The sequence below is a fragment of the Mesoplodon bidens genome (assembly GCF_964165515.1).
Source record: "Mesoplodon bidens genome assembly, chromosome: 11".
NCBI classification, from domain to species: domain Eukaryota; kingdom Metazoa; phylum Chordata; class Mammalia; order Artiodactyla; family Ziphiidae; genus Mesoplodon; species Mesoplodon bidens.
The window spans coordinates 26,134,355-26,157,995 of NC_138167.1; the positions used below are offsets into that span (position 1 = coordinate 26,134,355).

At 39.5% G+C, this 23,641-nt stretch overlaps 1 protein-coding gene across 5 annotated transcripts in view; it reads left to right on the forward strand.

Annotated features, from left to right (window-relative positions):
- The window catches only part of BICD1 (BICD cargo adaptor 1), a gene marked incomplete at its 3' end in the record, with an annotated part of 208,292 nt that overhangs the window by 123,040 nt on the left and 61,611 nt on the right, over window positions 1-23,641 (forward strand). The window lies entirely within an intron of this gene.

Here is a 23,641-nt window from a genome sequence, read left to right on the forward strand (position 1 = left end):
TATGTCACATAGCTCAATACATGCTAACCTCTAGTAGCTCAGAATGACTTTATTTATAATAAGGGTCTTTGCAAATGCAATTAAAGATCATGAGATGAGATCATCCTAGATTAGAGTGGGCCCGAAAACCAATGACAAGTGTAGAAACAGATAAGGAGAAGAAAGACAGAGACACAGGGAAGAAGGCCATGTGAAGACAGAGGCAGAAACTGAAGTTCTGCTGACCCAAGACAAGGAATGCCAGGGGCCACCAGACACTGGAAAAGGCAAGGAAGGATTCTCCTGTAGTGCCTTCAGAAGGAGTGTGGCCCTGCCAACTCCTCAATTGCAGACTACTGGCTCTAGAACTGTGAGAGAATAAATTCTGTTGTTTAAGCCAGTAAACTTATTGTAATTAGTTATGGCAACCCTGGGAAACTTAGACAGTGGGAGACCAAACAGCACCAAAGAGACATTTATTTCACAATTGGTGAATATTTTAAAATAAGAAAAATATTCTAGAAAGGAATATAAAAATATTTTCAATCATTAATAAATAAAAGAATGCTTGCTAAATAATTATTTGTAGCACATTTATAGAGCCAGTTCTCACCTGGCAATAAAGTACTCCTAAAGTTAACACATAAACAAATTGTTTGAGACTCATAATACATTTTTTCCTACAGGAGTCATGTGATGTGGATATTTTCAGGTATTAATCCATAATAATTGTTTTAATTTTAATCATATGTAGACTATAAATTTCCTGAAGCTCGGGATTGTCCTGTACACATATAAATTTCACTGCCTAGCAGACTGCTTTGCATATGATAGGCCCCCCAATAAACACTCTTTGAATTTTTAAGCACCATGCAGTAGTGTTTAATAGCAGCTGTTCTGGAGTCAGATTGCAAGTCTAAAAATCCTGGCTCTGCCACCTATGGAATGTAAGTCATTAAGCAAATTATCTCTGTGCCTCAACTTATTTGTTTATAAAATTGGAACGATAATAATAATAATACCTACCTCATAATGTTGTGAGGAGTAAGTGAATTCTTACATACGAAGTGCTTAGAATTAAGAACAGTACTTGCATACCAGGATTCAATAAATGTTAAATACTGTTAGCTCTAAACACGTCTCCCCAACTAAATTACAAACTCTTTGAGATAGAGAAAATGTCCTATGCTTTTTATAATCTCAGAACCTATACAATTTTTGCATAGTATGTTCATTAAATGAGTATTTGTTGAACTAATAAAAGGGATGAATGAGTGATTACCTGTTTATAATACCTTCTCCCCCCAAAATCAAATACATACAGAATCAGTAAAGTTCTAACATTTGTTTCAGTAAAAATGTATTCAGAAATTAAACAATTAAACAATTGTCAAAGAACTACAAATATAATTAAGAGAAGAAAAGAAAAGAAAATTACTACCAATTGTGAAATTTCTCACGGTATTTTAGCCCCTGGAAGGCAGTGACCTTGTCCTATGTTTCTGTGTAATTTTAGATTTGTGCATCATGTTTTGCTTCCTACCCAAGAAGAACACAAGGAAGCACTTACACAGATTTCTGGAGGTCTTTCTCTATGTAGATCACTCCTTTCCAGAATTCTACCCTGCAGCTTCCGTTCACCTCAGCTTCCTGACCTCTGAACCCTTCACCTCAGCGGGGCCTCTGGGTTCTCTGGGTTCCCCCTTCCTGCACCTGCAGTCCAGGAATTGCCTCCAGGCAGAAAGTTGGGGTGTTCACAGTACTCATCTCATCTGTTTCCCTTCTTCCAGAGATCAGTCTTACAGGCTTCTTAGTGTCTGAAAACAGCTGTTTCATATATTTTGTTCAGTTTTCAAATTGTTCACAATGAGAGGTTAAGTTTTTGTTGCTTTATCGGGGCTAAAAGTAGTTCTCAAGCAAGTGTCTTGGTTAAAAGAGAAAAAAAAAAGGTAACTATAAACTAAGACATTTAAGTTCATTCCACTGGTTCTTTTGTTGGTTAAGACTTACAGTGCCATTCCACAGTTTTGAAGAGGTTCTGCTAGGCAAATTTTCAGTCTCGGTCAGCAGTTTGCTTCAGGGGTAGACCCTTCCATCTTCACTTCTGGCTTAAATGAATTAGAGTGAAGAAGAGAATTCTAAAGTATAAAGAATGTACACCGTTGCCTGCCCCAAAGCACATATCTGATAGCTTGTTAGGCAGGATGGTAAGAATGTCATCTCTCTCCATTTATTTGAGCGTCCATTCTTATACCCTTAGTCTATTAGGATCCTCTATTGCTTTTCACAAATTGGTTTAAACTTTTAACAATGGTATATACAGATTTCCTCATCTAAGCACAGAGGCCATTTCTATTTAGGTAATTTCTGTGCAATTAATCAGTTCCCCTCCAAGATCATAGCCCTATAGTTGTGTCATACATAAACAATCCATTTTAATAGAATGCCGTGGGGGATGGGGGGAGGGCAGATAAGAGTCATTTCATCAAAGAAGTGCATTATATCTACTGGAGGGTCTTCTTGTCTGAGAAACACTCCTGGAATTATGTTTTTCAAAAATTTCAAATTTTACTAAAATTGTCAATTTTATTAACAGATGATTTTCTTTTCAACATAACAATTATCTATTGTGATAGCAGCCGGACCACATTCTGAAAATTCATTACCTTGTTAATTTTGACCTGATTCTTATTTGTTTATTTTTTTTGTGGTACGCGGGCCTCTTACTGTTGTGGCCTCTCCCGTTGAGGAGCACAGGCTCCAGATGCGCAGGCTCAGCGGCCATGGCTCACGGGCCCAGCCGCTCCGCGGCACGTGGGATCCTCCCAGACCGGGGCACGAACCCGTGTCCCCTGCATCGGCAGGCGGACGCTCAACCACCGCGCCACCAGGGAAGCCGGGAAGCCCTTGACCTGATTCTTAAAAGCTCCTTTATGTAGCTGCCAGGACAGCAGTTGAACCCCATCAATTAAAAGATATTTGGGGACCACCTATGGTCCAAAATCCAACATAATCACAGCTGGGATAGAAGAATGGACAAGAAGTTAATGAATAATGCCTCAGTCACTTCAGGGAAATTAAGCCCTGCCCAGAGAACCCTGGCCCTGAGGCTTGAAATCTGTTACCTACTGACAGGACCCTCCAGTATCCCAGTACCTTCATGGTTCCATTGTGTTAGCACAAGAGTTGCTGGTGACAGAGACTGGCAGGTGTCAACTGTCTAAGGCATTCTGTCTGCTGGGTTGTTTAGTGTCTCTTCCAGGGTAGATGTTTTCTGATAAGTGTTAATATGCAGTACAAAGATCTCCATACTGCGTGACTACTACCATAAATCCATCCATATGCCTCTTGTCCAGACCTCCCTGTCCCCAATCTTCCAAACTTTCTTCTGGGCGTATACACACACACACACACACACACATACATATACATACATATATATATATATATATATATGCACATACATATACATATTCAGTAGGCCTGGGGTGGAGCTTGAGAATTTGCATATTTGACAAGTTCCCATGTGTTGTTGTTGCTGCTGGTTCTAGGACCACACTTTGAGAACCTCTGTTATCGATAATATGACTTCAAAGGAATTCCCTGACAGTCCATTGGTTAGGACTCCACGCTTTCACTGCCAAGGGTGTGGGTTCAATCCCTAGTCGGGGAACTAAGATCCCGCAAGCTGTGCAGCCAAAAAAGAAAATAATAATATGACTTCAAGTGGTCATTATTTATTTCTTTTCCCCTAGAATTAATATGTCACTAGATTTAAATAGTAATGTATATTAATATTGAACATCATGTTAGGAAGGCAGATTTACTTAAAACATAATATTGGAAATAGACATGAATACATAATATTTTGGACTCACAGTAAATGTTGCTGTGATTTTTTTTTTAAAGAAATGTAAATATGAGTGGTGTCCTCCCAGACTTTGATAGTAGGACTTGTTGCGGTTTTTTTTTTTCCTGTAAATTATCTTCTTAGACTGAAAATGTAGAGCATATTCCTCTTCAGACCTAAGTACTATATAGGAACTATGAGTTGAGTAATTTAACAGGATATTCTCCATATGCAAATAAATGACTAGTATCATTTTTACTAGTCTGTACAGCTTTCCGATTTGATATTATCCAGAAGGAAACAAATTATAGAGAAAACATATCAGAAAAGATAGGTAAATAGTGCATCATTTTAGTATTTCTAACAGTTTTATAGATGAAATTTTAAATTCTCTGGATTTATAACACTTTAAACTTGCCTCTGAATGTCACCATAAATCTGATGGCTGAGACACTGGTCAGTAACTTATTAGGAACACATACTAAAATTTTTTGCTTTGATTTTTTATAAATTTTTTTTGTTTTTATTTATTTTTGGCTGCGTTGGGTCTTTGTTGCTGTGCGCAGGCTTTCTCTAGTTGCAGTGAGTGGGGGCTACTCTTTGTTGCAGTGTGCGGGCTTCTCATTGGGGTGGCTTCTCTTGTTGCGGAGCATGGGTTCTAGGCGCACGGGCTTCAGCAGTTGCAGCATGCGGGCTCAGAAGTTGTGGCACACGAGCTTAGTTGCTCCATAGCATGTGGGATCTTCCTGGACCAGGGCTCGAACCTGTGTCGCCTGCGTTGGCAGGTGGATTCTTAACCACTGTGCCACCAGGGAAGGCCCTATTTGCTTTGATTTTTTTAAATGCCGTTTAATTTTATGTTTGCTTAAAATTGACTTGTTTTAAGCCAGTCATATGGTGGGCCCCAGGCATATATTAAATTACAATTGTGATTGATCCAAAATATTATTTAGATTTATATCCTCAATTCACTAATGAAAGATATTAAAGTAATGATGAATAAAATATATGGATAATTTAAAATAATACAATATATCTTCAAACTCTGAATATAACTGATAACATATTTGTGTTATGGCTGATTCTTTACAAAAAGCAGTTCTGGTTTACTGAAAATTTCTTTTTTTTTTTTTTTTTTTTGTGGTACGCGGGCCTCTCACTGTTGTGGCCTCTCCCGTTGCGGAGCACAGGCTCCGGACGCGCAGGCTCAGCGGCCATGGCTCACGGGCCCAGCCACTCCGCGGCATGTGGGATCTTCCGGACCGGGGCACGAACCTGCGTCCCCTGCATCGGCAGGTGGACTCACAACCACTGTGCCACCAGGGAAGCCTGAAAAATTCTTATTTTAAAAGTCTGTCAGTCTGATTATTTCTGGAGAATGTGAGCTTTACTGAAAGTATAAAATTTAATAGGAGTGGAATTAAATAACTAAGGTACCACCAAAGAATCAAAGATATCTCACACATACTTTGATTAATCAAATGATGAGTGGGAACATATTTTATCTCACTATGTAACTCAGTGAAATGTTAAATAGGTAAAGCAAAGAAGGTAATTATCAGGAGTTTTTAGGTAAGATTAAAAATATATGAAACTCCAACAGAATACTCTTAGGAAATATTCCCCCCACATACACACTGAGTTCATTTGGCTAATAGTGATTCTTTTTTTTTTTGCGGTACACGGGCCTCTCACTGTTGTGGCCTCTCCCATTGCGGAGCACAGGCTCCGGACGCGCAAGCTCAGCGGCCATGGCTCATGGGCCCAGCCGCTCCAAAATTCTTTCCCAGGGCGGGGGGAAGGGAACCATCCTTTGAGCTCCTCTATGGGACTCTGAGTTTCATCCCCCATACACTATTTTCTCCCTGAATTAGTGTGCTTTGAAACTTTGAGCAAATAAGATAGTACTCAGAGCTTGAGGCTACGGCCCCTTAGTTCTCTGTTTCACAGTACTCCCAGCCTCTTCCCAAGTTTGGAGACCCAGAAAATGAGGAATTCATTTTGATTTGGAGAGAACTCTTCATTTTCCCATTGCACATTTTATTCTTTTTGTTTCAGTCTGTTTTCTTTGGCTTTCTGCCAGAAGCCAGGAGACAAAGCCAGGGTGTCTTAATGAAAAGAGCTCAGAATTCGGATCTGGGGTACCTGGGTCAAAGCCTAGAGCTATAATTTCCTACTTCTGTGACATACCCCAATTTCCTTTTATCTCTTTGGGCCTCAGTTTACTCATTATTATAGTAAAACATACACCACAAGTTCTTTTTATTTAACTATTTGTACTGTATTTAATTACCAACAATTAATATTATATATTAGTTATATATAGTTGAATCATAACATCCTTTTGCTGTCTTTTTTTATGCCCGAGAAATTTCTTTCCTATGTCTGATAAGTAATATGTAAGCGGCTAAAACAACTTTTATTAAAACATTAAATAATCAAGATTTCCCACTTCAATAGTACTATAATTGATTGAAAAATTCACTTTGAGTGATTGTAAAATAAGTAATGACAATAAAGCAGTAGTTATTTTCATGTAAGAGAGAAAAACCACAAGACTTAGAATCTATTACCTTCACCTGCCAAGAAGGAAAAATGTTATTGAATATATTTATTTCAATGTATGTATATCTTTCCAATATTTCAAATATAAACTGAATTTCTGCCAGGAGAGTAGTATTCAGGTATTCCTTTTGTTTATCTTGCCTTATAGTACTTTATTTGGTTTTAGAAGTCTAACTGCAAAGATGCAGCTTGTAGAAAAATATTCTATTCCAAATGTTTCTTACTGCTAAAGAGTGTGTGAAGAAAATGCCTCAGAATATTCTCCTAGGAAGGCAAAAAAATTCTGATGCAGCTTGTAGCCTTGACACCTCTGTTTCCTTTCAGGACTGACTAGTATGATCTGCCTTCTGGTGACTGAGCAGTTCACTCTCATCTGAGTGTGCAGCGTGTGAGCGAGGGGGGCTGCACCTTGTCTTCTGTGTAGTGTCTTCCTGGATGGTTGCTGGAATTTATGATTATTGCACTCCGCTCTCCTAGCCTCAATTTCTGTTTTTGTTTGCTGTTACTGAAGTTGGAGCAGTTACACAGGGTCAGATAATTGAAATGACTCGCAAGATTCCAAAGGGTATACTCTTATAAGACTTCGTAGGGGCAGAAAACTTTTTCCTTCTTCCTTTCTCGGTTCTTTGGCAGGTCTCATAATTAAATTGACATAAGACAGATTCACAGGGGAAAAATATAAGGGGACCCCATAAAATATGAGACTCCCCAGCGGCCAGGCAATCGAGGCTTATGTACCATCCTGAGCTAAGGAGGAAGTAGGGGGTCTGGAACTTCAAAGGAGAGGAAGACAATTCACAGAAGCTGAGAAGAGCAACTGTTTGATAAACAAATGTTTGCCATGCCACGGAGACAAGTCTTTCTGACATAAAAAGTTATATCTGGTAATAGCTCTCTTCCTGGTACAGGCCTCAGATCTAAATTCTTTTAGACAGTTAAGAGGGAGGTAAAAAGCTCCTCCTAAGTCTGCTGGGCCCCAATGTCTTCAGCTCAAAATAATCCACATGCCAAAATGGCACATACTCGGGTGGCTTATTCTGCTCTCCCTCAGCTTTGATAAGCTAAAGAATTGGTACAGCAGGAAGAGGAAACAAGCAGAGGTCTGACACTTCGAGACACAGCTCCAAGGCCCTTTCTTAATACCACCTGATGTGTCTTGTGTTCATGTTGTGAACAACTAAGATACACGCAAGATACTTGTTTTCAGGGAAGTTTACGGAAGAGTCTTTTATACCTGGCTGTTCTTATAGCTAAAATTAGACAATATAAACTATGGAGCCAAGTACCAATCATCAACCTATAGATTTTCTATAAATAATGTAGACAAACTAGTAGAGTGTGTGTCAAGGGAGTTTCAGATTTAAGCATCACATTGTAAGTCACTAGTTACTCCATTCATCCTATTAGGGTCCAGGGTCAGTCACAGATGTCTGTGATCCCTGGAGATGAGCTGAGAATGACCTTTAACTACAGATTATCCCCAACCTTACACAATAGTCCATTTTCTTTGCTAGTATTGCTTCCCTCTCACCTGGACCTTATCACTCTTAAATTTCACTACCTAGGTTTTAACCTATCTCTCAAGTTATCACTCCTGCCATGCCAAAATTCCTTTCTCTAGATTATTCTAAAGTTCAGTTTCCACTTATTTCAAAGTAAGGGGGAAAGCCAATACCAGGAAGATGTTGGTAAGGAGAGTTCTGTTTGAAACTTTAATGTAGATTGTAAAGGTAGAAAATTGATCACCTTTAATAATTACCTAAAAGATACATCTTGGAATTTCTTAGACTTTTAATATAATTGTTGAAATCAGAATGCCAGTCAACTTAAGATAGATCAATACTTAAGGGTTTGGAACTTACATTTTATTAAGCACATATACAACTGGATTCCTGTAGCATTAGTTAGCCTGTAGTACTCACACATCCAGAATATCAAAAGCCTTCACAGAGGAAAGATTCTGGAAACATTGTAACAGTCAGAGTAAAAGTTATAGCTTTGCCTTTGCAGTGAGAGCTTTTACCTATGGAACTTAATAGGAAATGAATGTTCAAAATGTGGGCACCTCTTGCTAATATTACATCATTATCTCCAGAATCAGTTCTGAGGAAATTTTGCGAGAAGTTATGTATTGAAAACAATAAAATAATTTATTTTTCAGAAACAGCACCCACTAACTTATTATACACCGGGGAAAATTTACTAAAGCATTTATATTTCTATTCATTCCTTATTTCATAAAGAGAAGGAAACTACAACGTAAAGAGAGAGTTTACAATAATCTTGAATGGATGGATGGCTACGTCCATTCAAGCAACAATTCATATAATAAGCCATTTTTAAGGAAGCAGAGCTTAGTGGTTAAGATCATGTGTTCTAGATTGAACTCCTGACTGCACTTATTCTTGAACTTTAGGGAAATCATTATATAACCTACCCATGCCTCAGTTAGCCTAGCTGTAAAATGGGATTTTACAGCTCCTAGAATTGTCATGTGGGTTAAAAGGTTAAAAGTTTTATATTTCTAAAATGCTTAGAATGGTCTTGGTACATTGTAAACATTATTTAAGTGCTTATTAAATAAATAAATTCTGGCTTGTAACTGAAGAATGCTATGAGATACAGATTCTAGTGATATGTATGTGTATCACTAGGCGTGATGTATGTGATATATATGTATATATATATATACCACATATACATCCACATATATAAGTAAAATAATTTTGTTATGATTAGTCCATTATATAATTGTGTTAACCATGTTCATTTTCATGTGGGAATAAGTTGGCTCTATAGATAAAGTTTGAAAATAAGCAAGATGTAAAGGAACTCTGAAAGTATACATAAGCTACTAAGAACAGTGGGTTGGGGGTTGAGGGGTGGGACAAGTTGGGAGTGAGATTTTTACTCACTGCATATATTTTTATAATATCTGGCTCTGAAATCAGTATCCCCTCATCTTTTTTTTTTAATTTTTATTTATTTATTTTTGGCTGTGCTGGGTCTTCGTAGCTGCGGGGTCTTTCTCTAGCTGTGGCGAGTGGGGGCTACTCTTCACTGCAGTACGCGGTCTTCTCATTGTGTTGGCTTCTCTTGCTGCAGAGCATGTGCTCCAGGCACGTGGGCTTCAATAGTTGTGGCATGCAGGCTCAGTAGTTGTGGCACACGGGCTTAGTTGCTCCGCGACATGTGGGATCTTCCGAGACCAGGGCTCGAACCCGTGTGCCCTGCATTGGCAGGCGGATTCTTAACCACTGCGCCACCAGGGAAGCCCTCCTCATCTTAAATTATTCATATGATGAGCTAGAAGCATGTCTACATGTTGACTGTTTTTTCAAAGAATCTTCAAATGGTTAATGATAAAGAACATTCTGAAGGATCTCCAACAATGTCCTACAAAAGCTTTTTTTGTTTGTTTTGTTTTTCTTGTTGTTTTGTTTTTATTTTTGTTTTTTGGCCACACCATGCGGCATGCAGGATCTTAGTCCCCCCTGCAGTGGAAGCACGGAGTCTTAACCACTGGACTGCAAGGAAGTCCCACAAAAGCTTTTAACTGACATTTTAAAAACTACCTCTTAATGAGGATGTAGGATGGCTCATTACAATTTACAAACTGCTTTTAGAAATGTTTGCTCATTTATTTATGACGACTCTGGAGTTGAGTAGAAAGCTATATTTCTGTTTTATTTTTAATTTTTGTTTATTTATTTTTTGGCCACGCCATGCGGCTTGCACGATCTTAGTTCCCTGACCAGAGACTGAACCCGTACCCAGTGCAGTGGAGTCCTAACCACTGGACTGCCAGGGAACTCCCTATTTTTCTGTTTTCAGAGGTAAGAAAACTGAAAGTCCTGGAAATTTTTTGCTATAAGACAGCATTCGAATCCAGGTCCATGTCCAGAACTATTTTTACTCTTCCACCCACCTCTTTGTAAAATAGCTGCTTCTCTGAAGCTGTTATTTTTTATACTATTCCATATATTGAAGACTTAATTTGAGTAACTATATCCACTAATAGTTTAAGCTTTCTTCTTTATTACCAATGTTTAGGCTAAACTTTGTTTCCTGGATAATAAAGGTGTTTTGTAGTATTAAAAATAAACAACCAAGTCAGACCAGCCAGATATCCTGTAAAAGTTTCAGAAACTATCTGGATGAATAACCAATCAGTCAGCCTCTACTATATGCACATACCTAAGGAATAAACAAAAATAGTGTCTCTAATGACCTTTAGTCCCTTAAGGGGTTTAACTTGTATCTTCCAATCAAGTTATAAATTATATCAATACCCCCACTTTCTGTGCAGCCTTTTTTCCTCATGATACTTATCTCACATTTTGTCATTTTCAATCCCTTCTCCTTTCTCATCCCTCAAATTTTTTTCTTTATTTCAATGTTCACTTCCATTTTTTAAAAAATCACTTTAAGTACATACCATTACTTCCATATTTAATCACTTCTTTCCCTTTCATGGTGTTTCTTCTCATTAAACATCTTTATATAGTGTGTTCCCATGGTGATAGGCAGTAAAATTAATTATTATAATGAATGATTTTGAGACTATTGATGCTGTTTATCTGTTGGGTTAGATCGTTCTTTACAGCAAGTTCACAATAAAGTCTTCAAAGCTGCGGTGAAAGGATATTTGCTAGAGATTGAACTATTTCTGGAATATTTGTCAACTCATGTTTATTGCACAATCTAGATTTCAAATCTATTTAATGTATTATCTAAATTTCCCTTTCCCCTTTTCCATTTAATAAATTATTATAGTAATTGTGTAATCAGGGCAGCATGGATATTCATAATTATAAGGAGATACTATCAGTAAAGAAAAATTGTCCTGCCATCTTTAAATTTAAAAAAGAGAAATTTTAAAAAGAAAAATCAAGCAAGTAAGCAAGGGGTAACTAGACTATTTTGGGAAATGATCATGGTTTCCTGACTTCAAGTTTGATTATGGAAAGAAGAAAAGATTCCAGTATTTTATATCTGCAAAAGCTCATTCCAGAACAAATCAGTATATTCAGGTTACAATACCCAGGTCACAAAGCCACACTTTCACTGATTAAAAAATAACTTCCAGTCCACTGAGTGAACTTAAACGATCATACTACTTTGTGAAACATAATAACTCAATTACTGGATCTGATATATGCTAGATACTGCCAGCACAATTTGCTTATTATCATGTGAAATACATTCATGCTGCAGCAAAACTGTCTATAGACTTTGCAAAACAAAGATATTTTATCAGCAGTAACCAAACTATTAAAAATCTTACACATAGTCTCAAAAGACCACATACTTGATTCCATTTATACGAAATGGACATGGATTTTCTTTTTTTCCTGTGTCGAGCAGCTTGTGGGATCTGAGTTCCCTGACCAGAGATCGAACCTGTGCCCTCGGCAGTGAAAGTGCAGAGTCCTAACCACTGGACCACCAGGGAACTCCCTGTAATTTATTTTTGAGGTGATGAAAATGTTCTAAAATTGATTGTGGTGATGGTCACAACTCTGTGACTATATTAAAAACTATTGAATTGTATGCTCTAAATGAGTGAATTTTAGATATACGAATTATATCGTAATAAAGTTGATACCAAAAAAATTTTTTACACAAAATGTTTTCTGTAAAACACATGTTCCACCCAACTAAGATGCAACGTAAATGTTTATTAAGCTATTTTTTTACTTAGAATAAATATGTATTATTTTAATGTCCTTTTATACAAGTAAAAGAAGGAAAAAATGATAAATCAGGATATAAGAAAATCAGTCATATGTTATTTATTTTGTGCCATTTGTTTCAAATGTTTACAATAAAAGGGCATATTTTATGTTGCTGTCAAGATTTTGCTTATGAGAAATGTTTGAAATGAGGCATTGAAATGTGAACTGCTTATGAAATGTCTGGTCCTTGATTTCTAATGGAGGCTGATATCCCATGGGAAACGTGCTGATATTGCTTCAAATTCAGTCAAAGATAGTTAACCCTTCATGGTGCCGCTTTCTTCAGAACAAGATTTGCAGATACCTTCAAAGTGAGAATTACGGAGTCTTGCTTTCGTTATGGCTTTATTACTCTTGTATAGTCATTGCCAGTCAGGACCTGATCATCTTGTTTCACCCATTTTTATGTCTATTCACTCCTTTGCTTTTGATTTTATGTCATTATTTAAATCTCGTGATCCATTCAGCCCTCAGCCGTTGGAAGGGATCTGGAGTTGTGCTATAAAGGGCTTGGAGGTTTACCCCAGTCCGCTATACAGATACTATCATTTTCTACCATCTCAGAGTCACATTTTCCAATGACTTGGTCTGTGGATTGATCAAAATGCTCCTTTTAAAAGGCAGAGATCTTGTAGTCAAAAAAATTTAGCAAATGCTGCATACCACGTTTTACTCTTACAAAGTCTCAATACATGCTAGCATATTAAGGGCTCTGAGAAGTCCAGCAGAAAAAAGTACATGTGTAACTTTTTTCTTTTTTGGGGGGGGTACGCGGGCCTCTCACTGTTGTGGCCTCTCCCGTTGTGGAGCACAGGCTCCGGACGCGCAGGCCCAGCGGCCATGGCTCACGGGCCCAGCTGCTCCACGGCATGTGGGATCTTCCTGGACTGGGGCACGAACCCGTGTCCCCTGCATCAGCAGGCGGACTCTCAACCACTGCGCCACCAGGGAAGCCCTACATGTTTAACTTTAACTTATATTTCCTAAACTTATGTTTGAGCAACTCCCAGTAACCCTGCACAGAACTAGCCTAATGCAGAGCTCACTATGGGCAATGCTGTCCTCTCCTCCTTTACTACTCTTTCCCAGCCATGGCAAATCTCTTTTTATTCTTTTTCTCACTGAGCCTGTTTGTTTTAAGCCACATTTCAAACTCACCTTGTTTGTTTGTCCTAGCTATTTCCCAGTTATTAAGTCTGGATTGCACTTGGAGATGCTGCCTGTATGGGGCTCTGGATACCTCATTTTCTTCATCAACAGCTCTCCTGAAGACTGTGAAACCCACATGACTGCCTGATAGAGCAATTGGTCTTCCCTTATTGTGATTTCGGAAGAAGATCCCAGTGTCCATCAGCTTATTATTGGCTGATAGCATGGAGACATCACAGTGTTGATGTCCCTCACTAATTGTACCCATTCTTAAGCAAGAGAGTTTAACAAGTCGTGTCAGTCCTATAGTATATATCTATGTCTGTAGGAGATGTTTATCGAACCCTCTTCTTGGTACAAATTTCTACAGAGATGGGATAAAGTATACATATGCATGGAACGTGTGTCACCAAAAGGGTTTTTAAACAGTGGAGAATTTCACCTGGGGCCTGCTTTTCAGGTGTGCTTTTTTTTTCCCCCCAATCTATGAACATATATGAAATGTACAAATACACCTGTACTTCTTTGGCTATACCCAGCTAAGCTCATCCTTCAGAGACTTCCCAGCTTTCCTCACATTACCACCAGTCCAACTCAGGCTGGAAGTGATGAGTCTGAGCTTGGGATACGACTACCGTGAGTGACAGGCTCCCCTGGATTCTGGGATACTGTGGGGATGAATTACTGACAACTAGTGAAGGACATCTGTTCCTTCTGACATCTAGTGAAGGAAAAATAGCCGATATCCAGCAAACAAATAAATCAAATAGTGATAAACACTTTTCAGACCATTAAAACAGGGTTATGTGAGTGTGACTGGGCAGCTACTTTAGACTGAGTGGTCAGGGAAAGCTTCTTGTGGAGATGACACTTAAGTTGAGATCCTAATGAAGAGACAGACAATGTGAACAAGGAGAAGGAAATCCAAGTAGAAGAGACAGCTGCTGCAAGAACTCTAAATCAGGACCCAGCTTGAGATGGTTAAAGAACCAGAAGTTCGGGGATTGGGGACATGATGTGTCCTTGGGAGAAAGATGCAGGATGAGCACTTTATGTGAGGCAAGAGTCAGGTCCCATAGGGCTCTGTTAGGCCTGGTGGGGATTCGAGAATCATCAGCATATCGGTGGTATATTTAAAGCTAGAGGCCTGGATGAGGTTGCCTTTGGAGAGTAGCCAGAAAAGAGAGGGGCTCAGTATAGATTTGGAACACTTGACAGTAGAGGTTGAGCTAAGAAGGAGGGAAGCAAGTCAGAAGGGACTGCAAAGAAGCAGCCAGTGAGGTTAGAGTTTACATGTCTGGAAAGCCAATAGAAGAAAAAGAGTTTCAAAAAGGAGGGAGGGGGGCCTCCCTGGTGGCGCAGTGGTTGAGAGTCCGCCTGCCGATGCAGGGGATACGGGTTCGTGCCCCGGTCTGGGAGGATCCCATATGCCGCGGAGCGGCTGGGCCCGTGAGCCATGGCCGCTGGGCCTGCGCATCCGGAGCCTGTGCTCCGCAACGGGAGAGGCCACAACAGTGAGAGGCCCGCATACCGCAAAAAGAAAAAAAAAAAAAAAAAAAGGAGGGAGGGGTAAACGCTGTTGAAGAAGTGGGGTAAGAGGATGGGACTTCCCTGGTGGTCCAGTGGCTGAGTCTGTGAGCTCTCAATGCAGGGGGCCCGGGTTCGATCCCTGGTCAGAGAACCAGATCGCACATGCCGCAACTGAAAGATCCCGCATGCTGCAATGAAGATCCCACATGCCGCAACTAAGACCTGGCACAACCAAATATATAAATAATTTTTTTTTTTTTAAAGAAGTGGGGTAAGAGGAAAACACAGGTGTGGCCACCAAATCCAGTGGCAACAACGCAAGTCATTGATGACTTTGACAAGGGCAGGTTCAGTGTTTATTGGAATGGATTGAGAAAGGGCGATCATGACTGTAGAAACAAATATGGATGTAAAGGTCAAGTTTTGTTTTAAGACTGGATTTACTATCTTTAAACTGTATAAAGTATTGATAGATTAGAAGAAAGTAATGGGAATGGGAATAGGAGCCATACCTCCTTCTGCTCCACCTCCACCCCAAGTAAATATGAGACGATTCTCAGGGAGAGAAGAGACTGATTGTATGAAGAGAGAAGTAGGAAACTTACTACACTGTGGATATACGGTATGATCACTAGACAGTACCAAAGGCCTGTTTGAGATTCAGGACTTCACCACTCATATTAGGCACCATTCTGACCCACATAACACCTGGAGGTTATTCCCCTGACAGGAAAAGAAACAGGCATGGAGAATTAGTAACCTTGGCCAGCGTTACTAAGTGTTGGAGTAGGGGTTTGAATCCAGGGAAGTTTGGTTCCGAGTCTGGACTCTTCACCACTACATTCCACTACCTCTTTGTGAGTTGTAATTGAAACCATGTGGCATGGATTTGTATTTTCTCCAGTTCTGTTTAGCTTTGGGCATAACAAGGCAGAAAGTTAGGCTCTATGATGTGTTTGCAAGACAGTAAGTATGTGATGATAGTACTGGGTTGGCCAAAAAGTTCGTTTGGGTTCTCCATATTACAGAAAACCTGAACACACTTTTTGGCCAACCCAGTAGAATCAAACCTGGGTAAGGAGGGAAGTGAAAACCCAGGGTTGCAGGTAATGAGCAAGTTGGAGATCAAAGGATAGCAAACCTTGATGAGGTGGAAGAATGGCTGGGTTGGAAGAACTGGAGATGATTTGGAAGAATAGGAGGTAAGTTATTGGTAATGTGGGTTAGAGAGTAGTTCACCTGAGTTGAGGACGCTGAGGACCTGAGAGGTCAAGCAAGAAGTATGGTCCACTCCTCTCACCAGCAAGAGAAGAGTTAATCTTTGGCCAAAAGAAGGAAAATAAATACTATGGTCTTAAAGTGCCAGAACTGGACAGCAATGGCAACTCTCTAGGAGAGAAGTGAAAAAGTCAGTACTGCATACCCCATCCTTTCCCTTCTCCATCTGTCTTCCTTCACTCCACTCACAGATCCAGAAATTCCTGGTTTGACTATCCAAATTAACACTACCTGTAATTATTAATAAGACACATCTTTAACTCTCACATTAACTTTATTGTAAAATTTCTTCCTTTCTTACAACTACATTTTGATACTTTTATCCTTATTAGGCCATTGTTTTTTGCTCTTTTTCTTCTTCTTTTTTTTTTTTTCATTTATTATTACATCGATCAGTGACTAAGTCCTGTTCATCCTGAGTTGTCCCTCAAAATTCCTCATCCTTTTCCTCAAGTTAGGGGGCTGCTTAGCTTGTTCTCTGTCCACCCTTCCAACTCTCAGAGTGACTTTTCAAAACATAGGTCTGATTACATGGCTACTTTGTTTAAAAGACTTTGATGGTTCCCAAATTCCTTTTTTTAATGTAGAATTTCCTGCAAAATCTATCTCAAGTTACTTTGCTCTAGCCACACCCAACTGCACTATTTCCTAAACCACAGCCTGGTTAAGAACTTGAAAGCTTCCAAGCACTGTAAATATTTTGGTTCCTCCTACTACCTCAAAGGTTGACCACACTAGACTGTAATTTAACATTTTATTTTATGAAATAACACCAAATGTAGACATAAGCTGAAAATAATTGGCTATTTTCTAGAGTTTTCTGAATTTCTCTCTTCTCTTTCTCTCTCTCTCAGTGCTCCAGCTTCACTGGTGCCCTAAGGAAATGCTCGGTCTGGCTATTGGCTATTTTAGCATTGCCCTCAAACAAATAGGTCTCTCCTTTTGTTCAAAAGTTTACCTCTGGCTGGAAAGTCCATCCACCTCTTTACCCATTTAGTCAACTCTACTTGTCCTTCAAGGTTCTACTCAAATGTTACTTACCTTATAAAGCTTTTCCTGACTCAACCAGGAGTAATTAGCAATAGTAATACTTACTCAGCCTTTAGGTGTGAACCTCTCTCTGTAAGAGCATGTGTTCCACTGTGTTACAGAAATTATCTGTGTGTCTGGCATCTCTGCTCATTTCCTCATGTTATATCATTAAATTATCACAATTACCATATAATGTTAAGTATTAGGATCCCCATTTTACAGATGAGTAAGCCGTGGGCAGGGACCTGTCACCCAGCTCACACAAGTTATTAGTAAGATCTGATATGACAATGAATATAATTAAGTTATAAAAGGCTAAGAGCTGTATAACTGGAAGGCACTATATTATTTTTTGTACTTTAGTCTTTGTGTGGTAATAAGTGCTTATATTTTCTTACTTCTGGCCAATAGTAGAGGGAATTCATTATTCCCACATAAAGAAATCCTCTTAATGTTTTTTAAATTTATTTATTTATTTATTTGGCTGTGCTGGGTCTTAGTTGCAGCACGTGGGATCTTCGTTGTGGCATGCGGGATCTAGTTCCCTGGTCAAGGGGTCGAACCCAGGACCCCTGAATTGGGATTGCGGAGTCTTAACCACTGGACCACCAAGGAAGTCGCCTCTTAATGTTAATTAAAATAAAACTCTCAAAATGCTGCTATACTCAAGTGCAATGCAAACTGTGAGGATAGTCTACCCCAAACATTTCAGGGAATCCTTTGTCCTCTGAGGAGAAGCTGGGGCTCAGGTCTCTGGAGGCGAAAGGCTAGAGTATCTCCTGGTTGCGCCATTTTCTCCCCTTTCTCTCATGCTTTATTTTTCTCACTCTCATTATTCTTGATGAGGGTTTCTTTTTTTTTTTAATTAGTAAAAATTGTTTTATTGTGGTAAAATATACATCACATAAAATATACCTTTTAAACCACGTTTAAGTGTACAGTTCAGTGACATTAAGAACATTCACATTGTTATGCAGTCATCACCACCATCCATCTCCAGAACTTTTTCATCTTCCCAAATTGAAATTCTTTTTTTTTATTATTATTAGTTTCTGCTTTATAACAAAGTGAATCAGTCATACATATACATCTGTTCCCACAACACTTCCCTCTTGCGTCTCCCTCCCTCCCACCTTCCCTATCCTACCCCTCCAGGCGGTCACAAAGCACCGAGCTGATCTCCCTGTGCTCTGCGGCTGCTTCCCACTATCTATCTACCTTACGTTTGGTACTGTATATATGTCCATGCCTCTCTCTTGCTTTGTCACAGCTTACCCTTCCCCCCTCCCCATATCCTCAAGTCCATTCTCAAGTAGGTCTGTGTCTTTATTCCTGTTTTACCCCTGGGTTCTTCATGACATTTTTTTCTTAAATTCCATGTATATGTGTTAGCATATGGTATTTGTCTTTCTCTTTCTGACTTACTTCACTCTGTATGACAGACTCTAGGTCTATCCACCTCATTACAAATAGCTCAGTTTCATTTCTTTTTATGGCTGAGTAATATTCCATTGTATATATGTGCCACATCTTCTTTATCCATTCATCCGATGATGGACACTTAGGTTGTTTCCATCTCCGGGCTATTGTGAATAGAGCTGCAATGAACATTTTGGTACATGTCTCTTTTTGAATTATGGTTTTCTCAGGGTATACGCCTAGTAGTGGGATTGCTGGGTCATATGGTAGTTCTATTTGTAGTTTTTTACGGAACCTCCATACTGTTCTCCATAGTGGCTGTACCAATTCACATTCCCACCAGCAGTGCAAAAGTGTTCCCTTTTCTCCACATCCTCTCCAGCATTTATTGTTTCTAGATTTTTTGATGATGGCCATTCTGACTGGTGTGACATGATATCTCATTGTAGTTTTGATTTGCATTTCTCTAATGATTAATGATGTTGAGCATTCTTTCATGTGTTTGTTGGCAGTCTGTATATCTTCTTTGGAGAAATGCCTATTTAAGTCTTCTGCCCATTTTTGGATTGGGTTGTTTGTTTTATTGCTATTGAGCTGCATGAGCTGTTTATAACTTTTGGAGATTAATCCTTTGTCAGTTGTTTCATTTGCAAATATTTTCTCCCATTCTGAGGGTTGTCTTTTGGTCTTGTTTGTGGTTTCCTTTGCTGTGCAAAAGCTTTGAAGTTTCATTAGGTCCCATTTGTTTATCTTTGTTTTTATTTCCATTTCTCTAGGAGGTGGGTCAAAAAGGATCTTGCTGTGATTTATGTCATAGAGTGTTCTGCCTATGTTTTCCTCTAAGAGTTTGATAGTTTCTGGCCTTACATTTAGGTCTTTAATCCATTTTGAGCTTATTTTTGTGTATGGTGTTAGGGAATGATCTAATCTCATACTTTTACATGTCCCTGTCCAGTTTTCCCAGCACCACTTATTGAAGAGGCTGTCCTTTCTCCACTGTACATTCCTGCCTCCTTTATCAAAGATAAGTTGGCCATATGTGCGTGGGTTTATCTCTGGGCTTTCTATCCTGTTCCATTGGTGTATATTTCTGTTTTTGTGCCAGTACCATACTGTCTTGATTACTGTAGCTTTGTAGTATAGTCTGAAGTCAGGGAGCCTGATTCCTCCAGCTCCGTTTCTCGTTCTCAAGATTGCTTTGGCTATTCGGGGTCTTTTGTGTTTCCATATAAATTGTGAAATTTTTTGTTCTAGTTCTGTGAAAAATGCCAGTGGTAGTTTGATAGGGATTGCATTGAATCTGTAGATTGCTTTGGGTAGTACAGTCATTTTCACAATATTGATTCTTCCAGTCCAGTAACATGGTATATCTCTCCATCTATTTGTATCATCTTTAATTTCTTTCATCAGTGTCTTATGATTTTCTGCATACAGGTCTTTTGTCTCCTTAGGTAGTTTTATTCCTAGATATTTTATTCTTTTTGTTGCAGTGGTAAATGGGAGTGTTTTCTTGATTTCACTTTCAGATTTTTCTTGATGAGGGTTTCTAATAGAGCTCAGTGCCATCTTATCCCAGAAAGAAAAGAATTGTCAGAGATAAATGTATGATGAGTATGCAAAAAACAAAAATAGAAATTTAAAAAATTTATTATGGAAGCAAAGAACACTGCCCATAAAATTTAATCTTTGGCAGTTCAAAAAAAAAAAAAATGGGGCTTCACTGGTGGCGCAGTGGTTGAGAGTCCGCCTGCTGATGCAGGGGACACGGGTTCGTGCCCCGGTCTGGGAAGATCCCACATGCCGCGGAGCGGCTGGGCCCGTGAGCCATGGCCGCTGAGCCTGCCCGTCTGGAGCCTGTGCTCCACAACGGGATAGGCCACAGCAGTGAGAGGCCCGCATACCGCAAAAAAAAAAAAAAAAAAAATGGGTTTCGGACTTCCTTGGTAGTTCAGTGGTGAAGAATCCGCCTGCCAATGCAGGGGACACGGGTTCGAGTCCTGGTCTGGGAAGATCCCACATGCCGCGGTGCAACTAAGCCCATGCGCCACAACTACTGAGCCTGCGCTTTAGAGCCCGTGAGCCACAACTACTGAGCCCATGTGCCACAGCTACCGAAGCCCGCTCGCCTAGAGCCCGTGCTCCACATCAAGAGAAGCCACTGCAATGAGAAGCATGCGCACCGCAAGAAAGAGTAGCCCCCACTCGCCGCAACTAGAGAAAGCCTGCGTGCAGCAACGAAGACCCAATGCAGCCAAAAATATAAATAAATAAATAATTTTTTTAAAAACGCTTTTTAAAAAAGGGGGTTTCTAACAAAATAAATGAGACCAGTTTTCTTCCCCTGCGTCCCTGGGTCTTATGTCTGTTTTATTGCTAGGGAGTCTTTCAACTTAACCTGTCTCCACACCAAGCTCTTCCTTTTCCTTAATTAACATCAGCAGTTTTCATTAGCTATTTTATGATTTATCTGTTGGTGATCCTCATCAGCTTTGCCATGGTCTTAAATTTGTCCTGACATTTACTATCTTACTATATAAGGTTTTATGATTAATTCTGAGTGTATACGAGCTAGGTTTGTGGTCATTAACATTTTTTACATTGTATATATTCACATTTTACAGAACCTCTTATATCTTAATGTTTTTGTTTATAATTTTATATAAATGACTGGCATCCAATTTATTAGCTTCCTCATATATTCATGCATATAAACAAGGAAAACTAAATAACTATACATCACCCATTCAGTTAATGGTAGACCTTTAAGAAACAGAAAATTTTAAATTAAGATGTCCTGTTTCTGCAAAATAAAAGAACTTAATGAAATATTGTAATTTGGCTTTGTAACCAGACTCTACTATTTTTCATTGTACACTTATTGAACACATATACAAAATATTGTCCAAGGAGCCGGGAATAAAGTAATGTTTCTGCCTCTAAGTAGCTTGACAGTATATTGAAGAACTGTAATAAGTCCAGTCATTTCACAGATTTAGGTATGTTTATTTCAAAATGTGTTGTTCTCCCTTTGTTCCTCACTCTAACAATGCAGACAAAAAGCCATAAACCCTACAATAAATTTTTACAACGATTTTTTTTAGATTTTGTGTTTAGCCATTTGTATAACTGTTTTGTTATTCATTCCATGGTTATAAGGGCCTAAAATATGACAGGTATTAGGGACCCATAGGCAAACACTAAAGGTTCATTATATTCAGATGGAAAAGGAAATTTAATACATGTAAAAAGTGTAAAAGGTAAATAAATTACTAATTTCAAGTAATGTTTAGTGCTATTCTTTCAACAGTTGTTTTCTAAGTATCTACTCTATGCTAAAATTCTGATCTATGAAGGAAATCATATAGGATGATGGGAGACTGAAGGGCACAGATTGGGGAGCTGTCTTATAGCAGCTGTTCAGAGAAGGCCTCTCTGAGGAGGTGACATTTGAACTGAGACCTAAATGACAAATAGAAGCAGAAGAGTTTCCTAACTTGGGTCCTGGGAGTCTGTGGATAGAATTCAGGAGGCCTGTAACCTTGGAGAGAAAAATAATTGCACCTCCATTTTCTCTAAACTCAGACTAAAAATTTAGCATTTTCTACCATTTGAATGAGGCCACAAACTTCAGTAGCATTAGCAGCACCTGTTACTTTGTGATCAGTATTTTCATATCACATCAAAGTTCTTGCAGGATCTTGAAATATCATCATTTCTTTGAAATTACGGTATTTCTTAGATCTGCCACTAGATCTGAGTATACATTCTGCTAATAAAGAAGCACATGTGGGCTCCCCTGGTGGCGCAGTGGTTGAGAGTCCATCTGCCGATGCAGGGGACATGGGTTCGTGCCCCAGTCTGGGAAGATCCCACATGCTGCGGAGCGGCTAGGCCTGTGAGCCGTGGCCAATGAGCCTGCGCGTCCGGAGCCTGTGCTCCGCAACGGGAGAGGCCACAACAGTGAGAGGCCCGCGTACCACAAAAAAAAAAAAAGAAGCACATGTATTATTGCATCAGTTACATGTTACTGTGTAGCAAATCACCCCAAATTTAAGGGCTTAAAATAATACCCCATGATTCTATGGGTCAGCTATTTGAGCTCTACTCAGCTGGGCAGTTCTTACAAACTAACATGGGGTCACTCATGTGGCAGCCATCATCTGGCAGCTCAACTGAGCCAAAGAGTTCAAGATATTTCACTCCCCTGCCTGGCAGCTGGTGCTGATTATGGGCTGGGCCACGTGCTCCAGCAGGCTAGCCTGGGCTTCTTCACATGGTGGCAGTGTTCCAAGAGAGAAAGAACAAGAGCTACAAGGCCTCTTATTTACTTATTTGGCTGTGCCATGTCTTAGTTGTGGCACATGGGATCTTTTAGTTGCGGCATGCGGGATCTAGTTCCCTGACCAGGGATCAAACCCAGGCCCCCTGCACTGGGAGTGCGGAGTCTTAACCACTGGACAACCAGGGATGTCCCTACAAGGCCTTCCTAAAGGAAGGCCTTTAGCCTTCCAAGCTAAAGCTTCCACTGCATTTTGTGGGTCAAAGCAAGTCAGAGAGGCCAGTTCAGGTTTGACTTCAGACTCCACCGGGTGTGGCCACAGGGAAATGTGATTAATTGGGGGCCACTACCATAATAATCTACCTGATTACCATATCATAATTTTGTAAAATATTAACTTAATTTGAGCATAATCAGTGTCCTTTGTAATCTTGTCTTTTACACTGTAAGGGAGGAAAATTTCCTTCTACCCTCTTGGGTTCTGTGACAGGGATAAAGAATTAAACTGACATAAACAGATTAATAAGAAAAAAGCATACAAATTTAATTTTTTTACAAGTACATGGGAGTCTTCAAAAGGAAAATGAAGACCAGAAGTCATTAGGCCCAAAAGCTTGTATACCTTTTTACACAAAGAAGGATAAATTGTGGGGCTGTGACAAGACAAAGGAGCTTGGGCTAGGGGCAGTATATCGTGGAACAGTGACTAGGAACTAAATGGGGGAAACTAATGGAAGGTCATTTTAGTAGATGTGTTTGTACAGGTCCATTTCAGCATCGATTCCCAGTCTCTGGTGATAAGAACGTTCTCTTCCTGGTACA